This window comes from Hemicordylus capensis, chromosome 5 (genome assembly GCF_027244095.1).
Source record: "Hemicordylus capensis ecotype Gifberg chromosome 5, rHemCap1.1.pri, whole genome shotgun sequence".
Taxonomy (NCBI): Eukaryota; Metazoa; Chordata; class Lepidosauria; order Squamata; family Cordylidae; genus Hemicordylus; species Hemicordylus capensis.
The window spans coordinates 212,899,247-212,916,828 of record NC_069661.1 but is presented as its reverse complement, the minus strand read 5'-3'; the positions used below and the strand labels follow the sequence as shown (position 1 = coordinate 212,916,828).

Here is a 17,582-nt window from a genome sequence, read left to right as displayed (position 1 = left end):
TGGGGCCAGCTGCTCTCCCCCTGGCCTTGAGAGGGTCCCATACTTTTAAGAGCTGCACCGAAAGCAAGAAGGTGTAGCTTTTCTCATCAGAGTACTACAGTGATGACAAGCTGCACAGGATAGAATATTTTTTTCCTAGTGCAATTTTATTATCTGTATTTATTGTCATATCCAATCACTTTTTAAAAAACCCAACATATAAGATACTCACACACTGCAATTTCAGTGGACTCTCCCCACAGGCCATCTCTCTGTACTATTCCAGCTACCCACATATCGAGGCTATTCACATGCATGTGCAAATTCACATGCATGTGACTCCCCACAGTCTGGGCTGCCAAACTGTGGGGAGGCACAGGGATGGGGGGGGGAGATCCCTATGATGCACCATGCGAGTATTTCTGGGGGCTGGGATGACACATCCCACCCCTGACCCTCCCCGCAGCCTGGGAGTACAGGGAATCGTCTGGGCGTGTGGGGAGCGCGCCCAGCAGAGGAGGAGTGGTCATCTGTGGGGAAGGTAAGTATAACCCGCCTTCCCCGCAGCCTGCTCTGGAGCCCATCTCACTGCTCGTGCGAAGAGGCTCATCATGTTTCCAGGCTCAAGCGACAACTAAGTTCATGATATGCACAAACCACCACATACAATGTTATCATAAACAAAGAGAGGACAAATGTTCCCTTCTGCAAAGCTTTTAGGAGTCTTTTCAAGTTTGGATTTGGCAACTCAGTGCCCCACTGGCTCTCTGGGTTCCAAAGTTCCCTTTCCTGTAGTGCCTCCACATTTTTTGGTCCTGCTCCTGAACATCTAACAGTGGTTGACACTAAACTATTAAGTAAAGGAAGCTTTTCCCATCATTTTATCTTATTTATTTATTTGCGCAGGATTATTTAATTGTGCACTCTATCTTTACAAAGCCCCCCCATGTGACAACTCTATGCCTGACTGAAGCTCCTCCCCTTTCTGTCACCTCTTTGTCTTTTCTGGAGAGGAGAAGTCTGAGGAAGGCTAATCATCTTCAAATATCCGAAGGGCTGTTACATAGGAGGAGAAGTGGGCTTGTGCTCTGTTGCTACCAAGGGCAGGAAGAGAACCAAAGGGTTGAAATGACAAGGAAGCAGATCCTGGCTAGACATTAGGAGAAATTTCCTAACTCTAAGAGCTGTTCAACAGCTCAGAGTTAGAAATGGAACAGTCCACCTCATACAGTGGTGGGCTCCACTGTTCCATCTAAGATGCACATGTGCGCACGTACACCAACTTCCAGGCCCCTGCGCAACAGTTTCTGGCAGGCACACGGTTTCTGCTGTGCCCGCCACTGCCGCCTAACTGCCCAGCACCCCATTTCCCCTCCTCCCCAGCTGAGAAGCATTGCCGCACTTCCCTCCTCTCCCCCGCCGTGTCGCTGCCACACCACCATCTCCCCGCTCCCCCCTGCCAGCTGGGCCTCTTCCTCCTCCAGTTCCAGCTGCAGATCTCGCGAGATCTGTAGAAGGAGCAGTCAGAGGAGGACGGGAAGCAGTAGTGGCGGCTCCCCCCCCCGGCAGCCCAGACAGAGCCCAGAGAGACCAGAGCTGGGGGCATGGTGGGAGGAGAACGGGAGACAGAGGCAGTGGCAGCTCCGCCTCCCCCCTGCAGCTGCAGATGGAGCAGCCAGAGGAGGACAGGAGGCGGCAGTGGCTTCCCCCACCCCAGAGGCTCCTGCCCCCAGCCCAAAAGAGCTTTGGCTACACACCTTCACAGACTTATTCTGGAAGCAGAAAGATCTCTTGCATTGAAGCAAAAACTACTCCCCCCTCTGCACTGCCTTGGCTATGCAAGAAGCCTTAGTTGCCGAAATACTGAAGGCTCTTTGCAAACACGCAGCCCTTCTCTGGTGAACCTACTGCTGCACGGAATATGGGCCACCATTTTACTAGCATATGAAAAGATACCCTCTCCATTACTCAGAGAACAGCTCTGTAATCATCTACTGAAGTGGTGGCTCTCTAATATGTAGCCGTGGGAGAGCAACTGTCCTTATTCAACCCCAGCACAGCATCCCTCCAGTGACTGCTGCTGGTGTCTACCAGGCTAGAAAAATCCCAAGTGCCAGGTTGTTTAGTTGCCTAGAAATTGGACCCTAGCCCCTGAAATCTTCATCTCTACCTTTGTTAAATGCTAAGGGTTAACTTTTAAAAAATAAAATTAAAAAGACCATGGGGCTGTTATTTCACCCAACCTGCTGGATTACTAGAGTTACCCTCAGCCACCCACACAAATATTATTTCCTACTGAACTGCAGTTTCACTGACTGTGCCAGGCACAGCTCGTCTGCCAGCTTTCCTGCTGTCGAACAAGTCTCTAATCTGGCAGATGCTGCTGCTTTCCACAGTCCAATGGCAGCATAAGAGCTCCAGCTTCTACACCTCCTGGGACCTGAAGCCATCTGCTTCTTTCAAGAGTGAATAGGGCACAGAGATCCACACAAAGTTCTCAACATTCTTGCCAAAAGAAAAGGAACATTTCCAGAGTTCCTGAAAGATTTTTCAAAAGATTCCCAAATATTCTGTCACCAAATATTCAGGCTCCTCTATTTCAGAAGTGCCACTGAGTTTGATCAGCAGACAAATGGCAAACTATCTCTAACATTTCCACACCCAATAACCTTCCCACCACTATTATTATTAAAAATATTTGTCCCAGATGCTTGTCTTCCCTCACCACTGAACTAGCAGCTGTGATGGCCTTGTGCTGCAAATTCAAGTCTAGGAAACACCATTAAGTTGGCTACATAAGATTACTCTTCTGGCTTTAAAAGGATGCGGGGTGGGGTGTTCTGAGCCTCTTATGGCAAGGAGCACATGCAGCTACTACAGTGATACAATGTCATTATACCAGCTGCAAACAATGTGACAGTGGTTGTGCAGGCAACGTGGTCTGCACACATGACAGGGAGGAAGGAAGGTGGGAGGACAGATGAGCATTCAGTGCAGAATTGACTGAAAGGTTCTCTAGTTCACAGACCTTCAACTAGAGACTCCCTTAAGTAGGATACAGCATTACTGATGCTGCCATTTTAGCAAAATCTCTGACAAGGAAACAGTTTTCCAGTCTCAGTGACATAGCATCAATGCCTTTTGCTCTTTCCTCCACTATTTTTCCAGGAAAGCAGACAGCTCAACTGGATGGGCTCAGTCTTGGAGGATGCAGTGGCAAGGAAGTGAGACAGAGGCTGCCTGGCTCAGAAGCTGTGCAATTCAAAAGTCACCCAGTCAAGCTCCCTCGGAGAACCATAAGGGGTTTGTTGGAGAGAGCGGGCTTGACCCACTCTCCCCGCACACAAGCACTCAGCTTGCGCTGAGCAGCCAGATCGGCCACTCACATGATTACTGGCTTCACCACAGAGCCGGTAGGGGCAGTGGGGATCGGGGACCGCCTGGCCCCCGGAAGTCCCGGCATGCCTCGTGCAAATGCCCCTCAACACTAGGAGGCTTGTTAGAACCTCCCAGTCAGGGGTCTCCTTGTGAGCCACCGCAGTGCAAAGGTGTACCACGGTGGCACACGATCCGGTAAATGGGTTAGCAGAGTGCTTGCTCTGCTAATCTCATTTAAGGAGAGGGGAAATTTGGGAAGTTTGCTGTCGGGAACTGCAAGGCTGCTGTGGCAGCACATGACCCGGAGAAACCGGGCTAGGCTCCCTTAGCCCGGTTTCCCCTGGTCGTGAGAATAGCCTCAGTGACTGCCCTTACTGCCTCTTGAAACAGTTAATGGTAATTTACCAAAGTAATTGACATCCTGGCCTCCACTCTACAGTGGAGCAGCAAGCTGTAAGATAGTCCCCCAGATTTTTTAAACCAAGCATCCATCTAGCCTAGCATCCTATTTCCAACAATGGCCAGCCAGCTGCTTCCAGGAAGCCCATAAGCAGAGTGTGACAACAATACCTGTCCTGTTTTGTGTTCTCCAGAAACCAGTATTCAGTGGCATTCTCTCTCTGAATATAGAGGTTCCAGTTACCTCTCATGGCTAATAAGCATTGTTAGGTCTATCCTCCATGAATGTTTGATTCCATTTTAAAGCTCTCTAAGCCACTGGCCATCAAGTACATCTTGTAGCAGTGAATTATAATCTATTATAGCCAATGATGGCTTGGAATATAAATCAATTTCATCAGATGACACTGGGTTCTATGGTTTCATTTTGGAAGAGGGATATGTTTCTCAGTAAAGACTTTCCCCCACACAGTTTTAATTTTAAACGTTTGTCATATTTTGTCATACCCCTGCTAACTGGGCAAAGAGGCGCCTTTTACCGTGGTGATTCCCTTTATTTAGCAGGGGGATGATTCCCTTTATTTAGTAACTGGCCCTATTCACCCCCAGAACAGTACTTCCAGTGACTGTTGCTGGTGTCTATCTTATGTTTCTTTTTAGAATGTGAGCCCTTTGGGGCAGGGGCGTAACTATAATAGGGCAAGGGGAGACAGTTGTCTGGGGGCCCACTGCATTGGGGCCCCCCGCCAGAGGCAAGTCACATGACTGACTCCCCCAGCCATGCACCCGCCCAGGCTTCCTTCAGTTGTACTCATCCTCCGAAATTGCTGTGAGTGTTAAGACCTGGAGCTATCAGAACAGTATGTCTTTCTCTAGTACCATTAAATGACTTGCATCATCCACAATTTACAAACCCTTTTAAAAAAAACCCCAAAACCTCATTTAAGATTTCTTTACTTCATGAGCTGAGCTTAAGTGAAGGGGGGGGGGATTTTAATATCTTTTCACTGGGCCCACTCCAACCTTGCTACACCCCTGCTTTGGGGACAGGGTTCCATCTTGTTTGTTTGTTATTTCTCTGTGTAAACCGCCCTGAGCCATTTTTGGAAGGGCGGTATAGAAATCAAAATAATAATAATAATAATAATAATAATAATAATAATAATAATAATAATAATACCTTGAAGAGCACCTCAACACCATAGGGGCCACAGAAATCACCATCAGCCAATTACAAAAAGCAGCTTTACTGGGAACAGCCTATAGTCTGCGACAATATCTATAACCATTGACAATAAAATTCTGGTATCCCAGGTACTTGGGAAGGACTCGATGTCTGGATAAAAACAAACCAGTCAATAACTGGTCAATAACTGACTGGTAAACAAGAAATAATAATAAATAATAATATTAAAAGAGGTATTAGAAGAGAAGAACATTAGAAGAGGTATTTTCCAAGAGGACTCACTATCCCCCCTGTTTGTAATCACCATGACCCCACTTTCACAAATACTAAACAAAACAGGCCTCGGATACCAAACATCTAAAACATCAAGTCAAATCAACCATCTGCTGTACATGGACGATCTGAAGTTGTATGGAAAGTCCAAGTCAAAAATCGAATCACTGCTAAACACTGTCCGTATATTCAGTAGTGATATAGCAATGGAGTTTGGACGAGGCAAGTGTGCTGCATTAATAATGAACAGAGGAAAAATAAGAAAAACAGAAGGAACAGAACTGCCCAATGGAAGCAACATCAAGAACCTGGAAGAGAAAGAACATTACAAATACTGGGGCATTCTTCAGGCTGCTAACACTGCACACACTGAAGTTAAAAGAAAAATTGGAAGTGAATACATCAAGAGAGTTAGAAAAATCCTGAAGTCCAAACTCAATGGCAGGAACACCGTACAAGCCATAAACACCTGGGCTATGCCTGTTATCAGATACATTGCAGGCAAAATAGACTGGAGCCAGGCAGAGCTAGAGACGCTAGATCGTAAGACCAGGAAAATCATGACCATCAATCTTGCTCTGCACCCCCGCAGTGATGTAGATAGGCTATACAGTACCTCCCTCACAGCTCAGGTGGAAGAGGAAAGCTGCAAGTCCATCAAACAGTAGAGGAGGAGAAAAGAGGCCTTGAAGAATATATCAAGGACAGTGAAGAAGATGCACTTCAAATGGTCAATAACGCGAAACTATTCAACACCAATGAAATAAAGCAGGCCTACAAGAAAGAACAAGTCAAGAACCGAGTAGAAAAATGGAAAAACAAGCCACTACATGGTCAGTATTTGCATAATGTAAGTGGAAAATCAGACATCATCAAGATCTGCAATGGCTTAAGAATGGCAACTTGAAGAAAGAAACAGAGGGTTTAATACTGGCTGCACAGGAACAGGCACTAAGAACAAATGCAATAAGAGCCAAAGAAGAAAAATCCACAACAAACAGCAAGTGCCGCCTTTGTAAAGAAGCAGATGAAACAGTGGACCACCTAATCAGCTGTTGCAAAAAGATTGCACAGACTGACTACAAACAAAGGCATGACAAGGTAGCAGGGATGATACACTGGAACATCTGCAAAAAATACAAGCTACCTGTAGCCAAAAATTGGTGGGACCATAAAATTGAAAAAGTTGAAGAAAATGAAGATGTAAAAATATTATGGGACTTCCGACTACAAACAGACAAACATCTGCCACACAACACACCAGATATAACTGTAGTCGAGAAGAAAGAAAAACAAGTGAAAATAATCGACATAGCAATACCAGGGGATAGCAGAATAGAAGAAAAAGAAAGAAGAAAAAATAATCAAATACAAAGATCTACAAATTGAAATTGAAAGGCTGTGGCAGAAGAAGACCAAAATAACCCCAGTGGTAATTGGCGCCCTGGGTGCAGTTCCAAAAGACCTTGAAGAGCACCTCAACACCATAGGGGCCACAGAAATCACCATCAGCCAATTACAAAATGCAGCTTTACTGGGAACAGCCTATATTCTGCGACGATATCTATAACAATTGACAATGAAATTCTGGCATCCCAGGTCCTTGGGAAGGACTCGATGTCTGGATAAAACAAACCAGTCAATAACACCTGTCTGACTGTGTAAACAGGAATGGTTGAGTATTAATTATCAGGGGGTGGAAAGGTGCTCTCCTTTGCTAGGAGACCTAAGAGACGGGTATGGAAGATAGGTGGACAAAGACAGAGAAGGTCCAAATTTTTGTATACTCGGGGGTAGCTGTTCATTCATCAGATCAAGACGGACCCATGCCTCTTATGTGGCTCAGACTGCCCAAAACAGTGCCCGAACTATTTTGCGGTTCTATAGAACCAGGGGAAGGCATTTTATCCCCGTGGCCTTAAAACCTTTTCAAGCGAAATCATTGGCACAGTTACTGTAGGGTGCCCAACTGGGTCCTAACCCAGATCTGTACCTGCTAGAAGTGGTGCAGTCCAAATTATTGAGAGCAATATTTCAGACACCCAAGTGCACTTCTAATGCGAGGCTCAGATTGGAGGCAGGTCTCAGAGTTGAGGCCAGATGTTGGCAAATGGCGCTGTTTTATTGGCTGGGTTTTTTTTCCTCGGACACAGGGTTGAGCCGCTTAGTATTAGAGAATTCCTATCAGTCAACCTGGAAGTGTGCTCTGAACCAAAAGATGACCGCTTTGGGCCTCGATCAGTCTGCCTTGCTTATGCAAAGTTTGGAGACAGCTAGGAAGCTCATTAAACAGAGAATAGAGGCTATTGAGAGACAAATGAATATCGGCGAGGGCACCTGACTTTCAGAGCCAGGAATTGGTCAGGTATAGTTTGGCCCCAGCATCCTATCTCACTATCTTGGAGGTGTCCACACTTAGAAGAGTTTTTACCCTGGCAGGATGCAATGCCCTGCCTTCAGCTCTCTTAGAGGGCACATATAGAGGGACTCCCTATGGGGAGAAGCTCTGTCCATGTGGGGAGGGTCAAGTGGAAATGGTTACCCATGTGCGTTGGGATCTCATCTACCCTTTGATGGCTAAATGCCCAGGTCTTGATTCTCCTCAGATGACTGGCAGGCTGTTGGAGGAAGTAATTCCAGCACCACCAGACAGGTAGCTAAATTTTGTAGCGCAGCCCTCCGTTTGCATAAGAGCTTAATAACAGGAAAATAGGTGATGGATTTTAAGGCCAGAGCAACTTTTGCAGCTGCAGTGTGGCTAACTGCAGGTGGGCATGCAGGTATTGGGATCACCTGTATTTTATCAGTAAATCTAACAACAAAGTTTTCCCGAGCACCTGAATTGTTTAACCCCTCTCAGATTCAGGAGTTGGGAAGGCAACTGTTTAAATTTTGATCTGTATGTAATAATCTCATAAGTATGAAATACTGCTGTCTCTTTTTATTCTTAGTTATGTATTTTTAGTAGTTCTGGTGGGCCCACTTTCAGTACCTTGATCTATGTTCAGGAGGGCTTTTAAAATTTTATTTGGTTTTATTGTTTGTAATAGAAGTTTGTTTTCTCTTCTACATTTGTTTTAATCTCATGCTGGTCACTGACCGAAATAAAAAGATTTGATTTGATTTGAATATACCATTATTTGTTGCAGACAACAGGCTTCTCGCAAATCTTCTGTTTGCAATTTGCACCTCCTTAGCTTCATGTCTTCCACAATACAAGGGCCAGAAACACATAAAGCACAATCCAACATTTGTATATCCACAACATCACAAGTGCTTGTCAATCCCATCTTGCTCTTCCTTTTACAATACATCATTTTGAACATGGTAATGTCGTTTGCTGAAGTCGTGTAGTCCTGCTCTATATTGTGCTGCACCACCATGTAAGTTGCTTTCCCAAAGCCTACTGAAAATTATTTTGAAATGACTCTCGATAATAAAGGTTTTTGCATCTATATCAGTCCATCCACACACTTGAAAGCCAGTTCCTGAATCCCATTCATTTGTCTCTCTCCAGAATGACTAAGAAATGGTACCAAGGGGTACGGCTATGCAGATATTAGCAGGCATAACTGGGAAATGGCCACAGCTTAGTGGATTTGGATTCTGATTATCTCAGGAAACATCTCCTCCTGTAAGAGTCCCACACTTGGCATTTAAGATCTTATGAGGAGATTCAGGACCCATCATGTGTGGAGAACAGTAAGGCAGCCTATAGAAGGGAATGAGTCTTGTCTGTGACAGCTATGATGCTCTGGAACTCCCCCCCAATAAAGATTAATTAGTCTCATCCCTGCTATCCTTCTGGAGACAAAGGGTTTTCAATTTTCAACACCATTTGGCTGTGTTATTGGGCTAATTTTATTGCTGTTTTAACTGGGAGTGTTTTTACTAATGTGATTCTTATTTTTTTATTTTTTTAAAAAATTATATCCTGCTTTTCCTCCAAGAAGCCCAGAACGTCAGTGTTGTTATTTTTCATATAATAAACAGTTGTTTTTCTTTCCTTATTTCTCCACCGGGGTGGGTGGGGGTGGGTTGGGTGCCTCACTTGGATATTGAATATCCGATATTCCATTACTGATCTGCCTCCTTTTTGAGGACTCTTAAGTCTTTACACAGGTAATGGTTTTCTTATACAGAGCAGCTTTACCCACTACCCTCTACTTAAGCCCGCTTATCTCTTCCTAGAAGTTTTTCCCTCTTCAATACACCTTTTATTCCACAAACCATCCAGCTCCCCCACTCTCCCCTCTTAACTGGCTGACCAACTGATTTCTGCTTTCACTCCCCCACCCACCGCCCCTTGCATTCCTATCAGGGTTTCTCTGTCCTTCCTGCAGGGTTCTCACCACAGCTGCTGCTGTCAATCAACGTCCTGCACATGCTTACACATTTCTATAAACATAACTTAAACACGTATTTGTAACTATAAACACATATAAACACCACCTTTAGAAATACAAAATGTCACAGGGCGACACAGGAACATAAGAAATCTCCTGCTGGATCAGGCCAAAAGCCTGAGTCCAGCATTCTACTTATTAACACAGTGGCCAACCAGGTACATCAGGGAAGCCTGCAAGCAAGGCAAAGAGGGCAACGGCCCCTCCCACAGGTGCTCCCTCTCACCTGGTGTGGAGGGGCATGTCTTCTCTGATCCTGATGGAAATATACAGCTATCCAAGCTAGTAGCTATTGATAGCAGTCATGAATCTGCCTAATCCCCTTTTATCCTGCCACTTGCCCCTGAAATCATCAGTGCTTGGGGGAAAGGAGCAGATTATGCCTACCTCAGTTGTGACCCCCTTACTTTTGCCCACACAATCCAATGAGAACAACTGAGGAAGAAGCCCATATATACCTACAACATCTGAGGTTCCTATAATAAATAAGTTGTGAACGGAACAAAAACTGTAAAGCAATTTGTACACAAAAATGGCTATCAAAAGTAATGATGAACCAAGCTATCACTGGGCTGCAATCACTGCAAACTTCTGCTAGAAACAACATAACATATTTACCTAAATCCAATACTAGTTTTTCCCCAAGTTCTTTGATGTTAGAAATTGGAGAGCAGGCTTCCCTCTAAGGTGCATATGCATGTGTGTGCACCAACTCCTGGGTCCCTGCACAGCTGTTTCTGGCAGGCGTGCAGTCTCTACTGCGCCCGAAAATGCTGCCTAACTGCTTGGCACCCTATTTCCCAGGCTGGGAAGGGAAGGGAAGGAGTGCCCTATTTCCCCCTCTCCGTGGCCATGCCACTATGGAGCTGCCTCCTCCCTCCCCCCTAGCTGGGCCTCGGCCTCCTCCTCCTCCAGCCAGGGGAGGACGGAAGAAGGAGGGATGGGCGGCAGTGGCTCCCCTCCGACAACCCAGAGAGACTGGAGGTGGGGGCAGGGGGAGGAGGACGCCAGAGGAGGACAGAGGGAGGACAATGGGTGGCAGCGGCGGCTCCCCATCCCTGGCAGCCCAGAGAGACCGGAAGCGGGGTAAAAAAAGGTTAATTTTTTTTAGCCTTAATTAATTAATTATTTCTGGACAGTCTGGAGAAATTTAAAAAAAGATTCCGTGTGTGTATGTGAGAGAGAGTGAGAATTATGTGCGTATACTGCCCTGGTAGTGCCTCCCAGAACAAAACTCGTTCTGCTCACTGGTGATAAAAATTAGAGGGAACACTCTTGGAGAGCTGTCTTAAATTCAGAGTCCTCTTCCTTTAGGGTCAATACAGGTTTAACTGGTATTTAACTTGCATTTTTTAAGGGGATCATCTTAAATTCAGTCTAGTCTTCTATTTGAGAAAATACAATACAATATTCCAGGCTGGTTCATGCATGCACTTGATAATCTTCTCAATGTGCAAACGGACTCTTTAAAAACCCATTGCATTTGAGCTGACCTGAATATTCTATCTGTCATTCACACACTCATCATTACTTGATGCTACAGTCATCATGTGGTTAACATGCAAGTGTAAACCTGCTCCCAAAGATTTTTTACTTAAGAGAGGCAGCACCACAAAAAATCTGTTTTATGTATTTTCTGCTGGTCTATGACTGTCATAAACATTATTTTTTAAAAAAATCCACCACGTTCACTGCTCTCCACATTCTAAATCCCTGTATAGACGGGCTTGGCCATTCACTGTATGATTCAAGGGAACATAGGAGGCTACTTATACCAAGCCCAACCATTTGTCCATTTAGCTCAGTATCGTCCACCCGGAGTGGCAGTGGCTCGCCAAGGTTTCAGGCAGGAGTCTTTCCCAGCCCCATGTGGGGATGCCAGGGAGTGCACCCGGGACCTTCAGCATGCAAGCAGATGCTCTTTCCCTGAACTATGGCCCCCCCATCCCACAAGGGGAATATCTTACAGCGCTCACATGAAGTCACCCATCCAAATGCAAACGAAGGCAGACCCTGGTTAGCAAACAGGACAATTCATGCTCACTACCACAAGACCAGCTCTCCTCCACAATGTTCAACTAGATGTTTCCTCCAGAATTGTAAAAAGCCAATTCTGCTTCTGATTCAGCAAAGGACATCTTTCAAAACAATCCTACATGAGTGAAATTGCTCTGCCTATCACTCCCACAACCAACTTCAAAACAGGAAACCTGAATGAAGTAGAGTTGATATCTTCCTCTTTCTCTCACAAGGTTTACAAAAGAATACATTTGTGCATGCTACCGACTGATGCATGAGGTTATTTACCTAATGAAGGTAAATAACTTTACAACTATATTTTACAACTATATTATTGAATGGGAAATTGGTAGAAGAATTGAAGAGATACCTTAAAAGAAAGCCATCAGCAGAGGTCTGTCTACAAGCATGTATAGAATTAGTTGTAGCCTTTTTAAAAAAACAGTGAGGAAGGTGAATTTGGCAGAAATGTGTCTTACACTTGAGGGTTCAACACAGCCAGATTACCTCCCAAGAATAATATTTTTTTTCCAATCTAAAAATATGTACACCCTGCCTTCCTCACCAAAGCAACCCAAAGCCACTTATAATAAATCACCATCATCATCAAAGCACACAAAACAAGGCACAAGGAAAACAGATCATAAAACAATTGAACAAATTACGGGGGCAGAATCTACAATGAAACCCCACCAAGTTGTATCAACCTACCATCACCAAGCATCACCCTTCTCCAAAAGGAGAATCAAAAACTGTGATTTTTCACTGAAGGAATATAGGAAAGGGGCCATCCACACCTTTTTAGGGAGAATATTCCACAGAGTAGCCCCACCACCAAAAGCCCCTACTCCTAGTGGATGCCTGCCATGCTTCAAAACGCACAGGCACTCAGAGCAAGGCCTCAGAGTGAAGACAGTCCTTAAAGCACTCAGATCTCAAACCAGTGAAAATTTTAAAGGTCATAACCAGCACCTTGACTCAAGCCCAGAAACAAATTTGTTGCCAATGCAGATTACACAAGATTGAGGTGATGTGACACACACACACACCGCGCCCGACACTGGGCACCCCTGTTAAAAGCCTGGCTGCATAAACAGTTTTGTTGTCAACTAAGGTTTTGAAACACTGTTCATGAGCTTCCCTATGTATCAGCAGTCCAGTCCAACCCAGAGATGACCAGAGCACGGACTACTGTGGCTAGTTCAGATCATCCATGTGGTCCTATCACTGTTAGTATTTTATCTTTTGGTGGGGAAGAAAATGATAATGCTAGTTCTTAATTACATTACTGATTAATTACTGTTCTTATGTGGTGCTGTTGTTTTCTGCAGCTTTTGCTGTTTGGGTTTACTGCTTCATGCTTCTTATTACTGTTTTATGTTTCTAGATGGTTTTATCGTTATTTACACTGTCAGCCTCATTTATCATTATTTACATTGTTAGAAAGAAGGAAATATATAAATTATTAAAATAAATAAAATAATAATAAACATTACATGCTTCACACCTGCCACCAATCTTTCTATGTCATTTTACAACCTGTTACACATTCACTAACCAGCAGGTGGCAGCAACCTCTCTGAAATATAAAACCCGGAAAGGCATGAAATCAAAGAATTTGGTTTTAGGGTGAAGTCAAAAAAGACGCTGAACACGATCTTAGCCTTTTCTGCTATAAAAAACCTGAAAGCATTTCACAAAGAGCTCCAATCAAAGGGGGGAAAGCAAGATAATAGATAACTGGTTTATACTTGACCAACCGGTTCTTCCCCACATCCATCCCATCAACAAAATATATTGAATTGAGTTAGGATGTCTCACAGTTTACAATTTTAACAGGTAGACAACTATCATTTGAAGTGCCATATTTACCTGAATAGAAGGTAACTCTGAATTTAAGATGATGCCTTAAAAGATAGAAGTTAAGTACAAGTTATACCGTGTTTCCCCGAAAATAAGACAGCATCTTATATTAATTTTAGCCCCAAAAAATGCACTAGGGCAATTAGCGGTACATCAGAAATTACTGCTAGGTCTTACTTTCGGGGTAGGTCTTACTTTCGGGGAAACAGGGTACCTGTATTTACCCAAAATAAAGAGGACTCTGAATTTAAGATGACTCCCCTCCACATTTAACAGGAAAGAACTGGGGGGAAACCTCATCTTGGATTTGGGTAAAATAAAATAGCATTTATTTTACTACATCACCTCAACTGTTTAACTGTGAGAAAATGCAAATTATTCCAATGAAAGTAGTGTGCAAGATGCAATCACACAGGATTCAGCAATATCAGTACTGCCCTCTAGCACAGCGTCATGGGCAGGTCTGCACCATCCAAGTTAAGCTGCAGGACATAGCCAGTTTGGGCTCAAAAAAGGTTGTAGGGAGTTGTAGTTCATCAACATCTGAGGCCTCCAAGTTCAGAATCATTGCAATAGACTGCATCTTTTCTAAAATCAAAGTATCTTGTCACGAAAAGAGCTATACAACATTCAGAATGTTTCCTTTCCAATTTGACTTTTTACCAGGTGTGGCAAAGCTTTGATAGCCAAACTGCGACCATCTAGTTCAGATCAGACCAGACCTGGTTAAACTTGCTTTGATTGGCTCCCTCCCATGACCCCTTTGGTTTACTTACTGGTAGGAACGACAGGACAGAGTGTACTTTATTCTTCCCAGTGGTAAGGGAGCAGCTATTTCATTGAAGGTTTCACTTTGAAAATGACTTCTGGCAGGATTTAATTCTTTTCCCCTGCAGTCTTGGGGAAGGCACAGGTTTCTTAGTAATCTTAGTCCTTTCCACTGCAACAGCTCCAGGGTGGGGTGGGGGGGGCACAATTCCCAAGAAACTCTACACCTTTCCCAGGACTGCAGGGATAATAAAAATCAAAAACCCTGCCGGAAGTCATTTTCAAACTGAAACCTCCAGTGAAAGAGCTGCTCTCTTGCCACTAGGAGCAATAAAATATAACCTGCACTGTCTCTCTTTTTTGTAAGTAAATTAAATGGGTCAGGGGAGTGGCAGGGAGGAGCCAAAGCTTCAGTTTGATTCAGGGCAACCCCTTCAAATCTGAGCAAAATGAACTGGACTGCCCATCCCCTGAAGGGCCAAATCAAACGGGGGCCCTTTAAAGTGTTGAGGCTGCCCTTGGATTGAACTGGTCCTGCTTTGCGCAGTCCTAATAATAATACTTGTTAATTGCCCATCACCACGATGTGCTACCAATTGTTAAATATTCAGTAATCCAAAAACCTTTGGTTTAAAATGAGAGTTAACCTGCTTTATATTTTCACTTGTGCTCTAAAAAGAATGGAAATTGCAAGTTAAGGTGCCCATATAATCTGTAAATACTTCGTACAGTCTGGTATACGATGATGGCTTTAAAAATGAGGCTACATGAACCCACATTTTGCCTTGGTCTGTCTGTTGAACATTGGGCTGGGGAGTGATACATCCAGGCAGACACTTAACAGGTGCAGTTTCCCTCATGACTTTCTAGAGATGCCCCTGATTAATTTCTGCCTGATGTATCTCTGGTCCAGGTAAAGTGTGTGTGCATGAAGCCTCATTTCTAAAGCCATCATCATATACCAGACTGTACAAAGTATTTACAGATTATATGGCACGGAAGTTAAGATGGGCACCTTAACTTGCAATTTCCATTCTTTTTAGAGCATGAATGAAAATATAAAGCAGCTTAACTCTTTTTAAACCGAAGGTTTTTGGATTACTGCATTTCCAAGCTTTTAAAAAGGGGAAATCTGATTAAATGTTATGAGGAAGAGCTTACCCAAACCCAGGCGCAGCTCGTGAACGCGCCTCCGGGGGACTGGCGGGCGACTTCTTTAAGGTAAACGGAGCCAGTGCTCCTTGCCGCCCAGCAGCCCCCGCGGCAGGGAATCGCCTCTGCCACTCACCTGGCTCCCGCGGAGGCAAGCCCCCACCAGCGGCCAGGTGAGTGGCGGAGGCAATTCCCTACCACGGGGGCTGCAGGGCGGCATGGAGCACCGGCTCTGTTTACCTTAAAGAAGCCGCCCGCCACCCCCCGGAGGAGAGTTCACGAGCCACGCCTGCCCAAACCACAAGGCAGAACTTCCTGATGTTGAACAACAAAAACTTTGTAGAACCTTCAACTAAGATAAAATCACACTCCCACCCCCGCCTGAAAAAACACAAGTAAATGAAATTAGTGGATTCAGTAATATGTGATCCCACCTCATGATTATTCAGCAGTGAATGACCGTACAAGAAGATAGGGCTGAGAGAGATTCCTGCCTGCAACCTTAGAGAAGCCACTGCCAGTCTGTGAAGACAATACTGAGCTAGATAGACCAATGGTGTGACTCAGTATATGGCAGTTTCCTATGTTCCTAAGCAAGTAATTTGTGTTCACTTTAAAACTGTACATTTTTTCAGGATGGTTATGAACCCCACTGATTATTAAGATCAAAGGAAGTTTGTCTGAGAGTGCCATCCGTTTGTCTGGTGGTAACTTAGAGACAAGTCTTCTCTATAGATGTCCAAGGGTTGTGGAACAATCTTCCTGTTAAAGTTAGAGCTGCTCCATCCCTGATGCCTTTTAGGAAACAATTGAAGATGCACCTGTTCAGCCAGGCTTTTAGCTGATTTTTTAAAACCAACTTACTACTTCAACATGAATTCTGTATGTTTTAATGTTTGTATTAAATATGTGGCTATCTTATTTGATTGTGAATCGCCTCAAGACTTTTGAAATAGGCAATAGATAAATGTATTAAATAATCAATACAGGCACTCCACACTGCCCACTGAGTCACCACACCTGCCTGCTGCCAGCCTGCTGCTACCGCTACCCCTCTTCCCTGCTTTCTCCCCCTCTCTCCTGGACTGTACTCTGCCTGCCTCACCCTGAGCCAGAGCCTGCAGCCGCCTCTCCCTTTCCCTCTTGCCTCCCACTCTTAGAGTATGCTCTACCGGCCTGCCCGCAGCTGCTACAGGCATTCCCGCTGCTGTTCCTGCAACAGCATCCAGCTTTGCCTGCTCCATCCATCTCTGCTTCAACAGCAGTGACTGGCTTGCTCGTCTGTCTGTCACTGTTCTCTCCGCAGTACTGCACCTGTCTCCTGCATTTCAGCAGCAACAGTAGTAGTGGCAGTGGGCAAGCAGGCAGAGTGAACCCCAGGAGGAAAAGGCAAGGAGAAAGAGGCAAGCTAATTTTTTTTAAAAAAAAACATTTATATCACGCTCTTCCTCCAAGGAGCCCAGAGCAGTGTACTACATACTTGAGTTTCTCTTTCACAACAACCCTATGAAGTAGGTTAGGCTGAGAGAGAAGTGGCTGGCCCAGAGTCACCCAGCTAGTCTCATGGCTGAATGGGGATTTGAACTCGGGTCTCCCCGGTCCTAGTCCAGCACTCTAACCACTACACCATGCTGGTGAGACACCCTGAGCAGTAGTGCACTGGAGGGACAAGGTATAAATATTTTAAATTTTAAAAGGGGGAAAGGGGCTGCATGCACCAGTCCCTGGGGGAGGGGCAGGGCTGGCCCCATTGGGAAGCAGGATCACTAATGAGGTAACACTTTGCTAAATGTATCCATATATTTGGGTAGGCCTTGTGGCAGCGAGCATGACTTGTCCCCTTAGCTAAGCAGGGTCCACCCTGCTTGCATAAGAATGGGAGACTTGATGTGTGACCACTGTAAGATATTCCCCTTAGGGGATGGAGCTGCTCTGGGAAGAGCAGAAGGTTCCAATTTCCCTCCCTGGCTTCTCCAAGATAAGACAAGATTTTTAAAAAAAAATAGGACAAGATTTTTTTAATTGAACCAACAAACAGTACGTTGCCAAAGTACAATTATATACAAAGTGGTTGTTTGTACATGATATATCTACAAAGATTTACACACAAGGATTTGAAAACCCACAAGGTTGTGAAGTATATGCAGGTAGTACTGTAA

The 17,582-nt window shown here is 44.6% G+C and overlaps 1 protein-coding gene across 5 annotated transcripts in view; it reads right to left on the bottom strand.

Moving 5' to 3' along the window:
* The window catches only part of TCF20 (transcription factor 20), a 288,990-nt gene that overhangs the window by 23,645 nt on the left and 247,763 nt on the right, over window positions 1-17,582 (bottom strand). The window lies entirely within an intron of this gene.